The sequence below is a fragment of the Myotis davidii genome, unplaced genomic scaffold, assembly GCF_000327345.1.
Source record: "Myotis davidii unplaced genomic scaffold, ASM32734v1 scaffold425, whole genome shotgun sequence".
Taxonomy (NCBI): Eukaryota; Metazoa; Chordata; class Mammalia; order Chiroptera; family Vespertilionidae; genus Myotis; species Myotis davidii.
This window is the reverse complement of record NW_006296413.1, coordinates 4,961,686-4,967,347: the sequence shown is the minus strand read 5'-3', so window position 1 is coordinate 4,967,347 and position 5,662 is coordinate 4,961,686.

Genomic DNA, 5,662 nt, shown 5'->3' with positions numbered 1-5,662 from the left:
AAAAATATATATTTTATTGATTTTTTTACAGAGAGGAAGGGAGAGGGATAGAGCGTTAAGAAACATTGGTCAGCTGCCTCCTGCACACTCCCCACCAGGGTTGTGTCCGCAACCAAGGTACATGCCCTTGACTGGAATTGAACCTGGGACCCTTGAGTCCACAGGCCGACGCTCTACCCACTGAGCCAAACTGGTTAGGGCCGGAGTCTACTTCTTGAACTGTCAGATCTGCTCAGGCCCTCTATTAAGTCCGGTCCATTCCAAGATGATGCATGGAATATTCATTATCTTCCTCCTCTACCCCAGTCACGATGTCTCTCACCTGTGCCCAGCATTTTGCCCATCTGGTAAGTGACCCCAGTAAAGAGAACACCAGCATTGAGTGGTCGCACTGGGCGGGGTCTGAACCCATACAGTGTGTCTCCAGAGCGTGGGCTTCTTAACAACTGCAATGCCGATAGCGCAGGGCTGTGGAGACTTTCAACATAGGGGCATCCAGGTTCCATGAGAAAAAATGCCATGACTGCTTAGACATTCCACCGTGAACAAGGAGGCTGGTAGATAACCACCGCCAAAAGCACACACGACTGTCCTAGCTGGTTTGGCTCAATGGATAGAGCGTCGCCTGCAGGCTGAAGGGTCTTGGGTTCGATTCCGGTCAAGGGCATGTACCTTTGTTGCTGGCTCAATCTGATGGGGCACATTCTGGAGGCAACTAATCAATGTGTCTCACATCAATGTTTCTCTCTCTCTCTCTCTCTCTCCCCATCCCCATCCCTTCCACTCTCACTAAAAACCAATGGGAAAATGTCCTCCCGTGAGGATTACCAACAACAACAGCAGCAAAAAAGCACAAGTGACCAAGAAAACTAAACGAATTGGATTATATTCAAAATATTAAACGTTTGTGCTGCAACTGACACCTTCAAGAGAGGAAAGAGGCAACCCACAGGAGGGGAGAAAATACTTATTTACTAATCATATATGTAACAAGAGTCTGGAATATATGATGAACTCTTTCAAATCAACAATACAAAGATTAATAACATAATTCTAAAATGAGCAAAGATTGAATAGGTGTGTGTGGCTAAGTGGTTGAGCTTCGACCCATGAACCAAGAGGTCACTGGTTCGATTCCTGATCAGGGCACATGCCTGGGTTTCGGGCTTGATCCCCAGTAGGGAATGTGCAGGAGGCAGCCGATCTCTGATGTTTCTCTCTCATCAATGTTTCTGTCTCTCTATCCCTGTTCCTTCCTCTCTTAAAAAAATTTTTTTAATAAAAAGATTTTTTTAAATATATATTTTATTGATTGTTCACAGAGAGGAAGGGAGAGGGATAGAGAGTTAGAAACATCGATGAGAGAGAAACATCAATCAGCTGCCTCCTGCACACCCACCACTGGGGATGTGCCTGCAATCAAGGTACATGCCCTTGACTGGAATCAAACCTGGGACCCTTGAGTCTGCAGGCTGATGCTCTAGCCACTGAGCCAAACCTGTTAGGGCAAGAAAAAGATTTTTAAAAGATTGAATAGGTGTTTTTCCAAAGACGATCTACAGATCGTGAAAGAGCACATGAAAGGATGTTCAACATCATCAGTCATTAGGAAAATGTAAATCAAAACCACTATGAGGTACCATGGGACACCCGCTCGGAGGCTGTAATAGAAAAGATGGACAATAACAAGTGCTGGCAAGGAGGTGGAGAAATTGGATCTCTCTTGCACTGCTGGTGGGAATGTACAGGGCGGCAGCTGCAGAAAACAGTTTGGCAGCTCCGCAACCAGCTAAACATAGAATTACGGTATCACTCAGCAATTCCACTCTGAGGCATTTACCCAAATAATGGAAAACAGATGTCCAAACAGAGACTTATACCTAAACGTTCATAGCAGCACTATTCCCAGCAGCCAAAAGGTGGAAACAACCCACATGTCCACCCTGATGAGCGAATAAATAAGATGTGGCATATACAACAGCTGAATGTTGTCCGGCAATAAAAAGAAATGAAGGCCAGGGCGGTCACTCGGTTGGCTGGAGTGCGGTCCCATGCACCAAAAGACTGTAGGTTTGATTCCTGGTGAGGGCACCTACCTGGGTTTTGGATAGGATCCCCAGTTGGGGCTCATACCGAAGGCAAACAGTCGATGTTTCTATTCTCTCTCTCTCTCTCTCTCTCTCTCTCTCTGTCTCTCTCAATAAAGTATATCCTCAGGTGAGGATTGGAAATAAACAAAAGAAAATAAATGAAGTACTTATACCTGTTACAATAAGGATGAACCTAAGAAGCCAGCCACAAAAGGCCAAATTGTGATTCCATTTTATTTGAGATGTCCAGAATATGTAAATTTATAGTCAGAAACTAGATTAGCGGTTGCTATGAGAGGGGGGTAGGGACAATGGGAGTGACTGCTAATAGGTATGGTGTTTCTTTTAGGAAGGACAGATTGCAGTGATTGCTGTTCAACTCTCTGAATAGACTAAAAAACTTTGAATTGTACATTTTAAATGAGTGAAGTGTATGGAAAGTAAATTATATCTCCATAAACCTGAAAGCCCCATGTCCCAGCAAACCCCTCAATCATTTGGGCAAACTGGATAGGTGGTTCTCCCTGATGCCACCCTCACCCATCTAAAATTATTTTCCCAAAGAAGGAACAAGGGGGATGTGGGAAAATGCAGGATCCGGAGTGTTCGTCAGCGTTTTGCCGTGGCGATGCTGTGTAACAAAGAACCCTGAAACACCGTCATCTATAAAAGCAAACACTGATTTCTTGCTCACAGGTCTGTGGGTCAGCTGAGCTTCTACCGGGCCAGCTGAGGTCAGCTGGACTTGTGTGTCTCTCATTCTAGGACCAAGGCTGCCGCAGCAGCACTTCCGGGGCTCGCTCTCCTCACAGGGATGGCACAAGCGGAAGCCAAGCAGTGCCACACACACACACACGCGTAAAGCCTCAGCTAAGACGTAGCTTGCTTCAGAGCTGCTCACACTCCATTGGCCCACGAGTCACATGGCCAAGCCCCAACTCAATGGCGAGGGGAAACGTTCTCTGCCCAATGAGAGGAACTGAAGTGTCTCACATGTCATCTGGGCTGGGCGTGTAATCTGACCAGAGGGGCAGCGGGAAACAGCCATTCCGGCTTACGATGGCTCAGCTTTATGGTGGTGTGAACGCTCTACGCATTCAGTAGAAACCTTACTTTGAATTTTGATCTTTTCCCGGGCTAGATATTCAGCACGATCCTGTCGTGATGCTGGACAGCGGCAGTGAGTCATGGCTTCCGGCCAGCCACGCCATCACCAGGGTAAACCACCCATTCCCTACCGTGCACTGGGTTGCCGGTGGTTTGGGACATTATGTTTTGTGTTTTCACATCCCGCGATGTCTACAAAACGACCGTCGGTGGCTCCAGCTTCCGAGAAGGCATTGGCTCTTGAAATAAAACTCAAGATAACTGCCCGCCTGCAGGCTAAGGTGTGTTGTGAGCATGTTTAAGGTAATCCTGGCTAAGCTCTGATGTTCAGTAGGTTAGATGGATTAAATGCATTTCTTTTTTTAAAAAAATGTATTTTATTGATTTTTTACAGAGAGGAAGGGAGAGGGATAGAGAGTAGAAACATCGATGAGAGAGAAACATTGATCAGCTGCCTCCTGCACACCCCCTACTGGGGATGTGCCCGCAACCAAGGTACATGCCCTTGACTGGAATTGAACCTGGGACCCCTCAGTCTGCAGGTCGACGCTCTAACCACTGAGCCAAACCAGTCAGGGCAGGATTAAATGCATTTTCAACTTATGCGGGGTTTATCAGAAAGTAACACGACTGTAAATCCAGGAGCATCCATACTTAGAAATAAGCCTATCTTCCACAACAACTGGGCCACATACTGGCCACACCTGCTCTAGGAGGCATTTGTCTAATGTCTGCTGCATTACGATCTTGTTTTCTTTCATAGAAATTACTATATTTCTTTTTCTAAATATATTTTTATTGATTTCTGAGAGGAAAGAAAAGGGAGAGAGAGAAACATCAATGAGGAGAGAGAATCACTGATTGATTGTGTCCTGCATGCCCCCTACTGGGAATGAAGCCCCCAACCCAGGCACGTGCCCTTGACGGGAATCGAACCCAGGACCCTTCAGTCCACAGGCCATCGCTCTATCTACTGAGCCAAACCAGCTAGGGCGAAATTACTATATTTAAAATTCTAATTATAAAAGGAAAAACAGCAGACAATACAGAAAACTTTAAAATGTAAAAGTTAGCTATAATTCAGAGTTAATTGAAGTTAACTGTTTGGTATTCATTCTTTTCCAAGTTCTTGTCTATATAATCACATTGATATTATTTTTAACACCACCAGGATTTTATATGCTGTTTTATAATCTCTATTGTCAGTTAAAGTTTCATGAATACCTTTCTGTATAAAAATATAGATCAGTTATTTTTAATGTTTGAATAAATTTTACCTTTTGAATGTGTTTATTTTTCACCAATATTTCTGCCATCATAACAGATTTATTTCCATTCTTTATGTTTACTTCTGACCTGTATTCATGTTTCACTTCAACACAATCATAGCGTATGTTTGTGGGCTTGTGCACAACATTATTTCATAAATGCTTTTCCATGTTGTTACAATCCAGATAGCTATTCCTTGTGGTGCTAAGACGTCATTTAATTAGCCAATTCCTGTTGTCGGAGATTTGTGTTATTTCTAGTATTTTACTATTATAATAATTAATTCCAAAAATTCTTATTGCACTCGACTGGCTGAGTTTTTTCTGCCTTCTTTTCCACCATTCTTCCCCTCATGTCACGTGGTAGTTCAGTAGTTGTAGTAGTTTAGTGGTATAGGCTTATATAGTCCGTAGTCACTTCCTTATACAATTATTGATATTGTCTATATAATCACAATGATATTATTTTTACCACCACCAGGATTTTATATGCTGTTTTATAATCTCTATTGTCAGTTAAAATTTCTGTATAAAAATATAGATCAGTTATTTTTAATGTTTGAATAAATTTTATATGCTGTTTTATAATCTCTATTGTCAGTTAAAATTTCTGTATAAAAATATAGATCAGTTATTTTTAATGTTTGAATAAATTTTACCTTTTGAATGTGTTTACGTTTTTCACCAATATTTCTGCCATCATAACAGATTTATTTCCATTCTTTATGTTTACTTCTGACCTGTACTCAGAAGTAGGAATGGCTTCAGGAAATTCTATTGCCCACTAAGTTGATTCAGCTCATTTTGTGGCACCAAAGTGCAGGGCCCGCAGTCATTTGATGATGTGTGTCCTACAGTGCCCACACCAGAGGCCAATGTGGGCAGTGGAGGAGAAGCAAGGTTTGAAATTTATAGAGATGCTAGTCCAGCGGTTCTCAACCTGTGGGTCGCGACCCCTTTGGTGGTCAAACGACCCTTTCACAGGGGTCGCCTAAGACCATGCTGCAGATCAGATATTTACATTGCGATTCATAACAGTAGCAACATGACAGTTATGAAGTAGCAACGAAAATAATTTTATGGTTGGGTCGCAACATGAGGAACTGTGTTTAAAGGGCCAGAAGGTTGAGAACCACTGTGCTAGTCTATGGGAAATAGTGGTCACATCTCCCGCTGTAGGGGAAAGCCCATCCACAG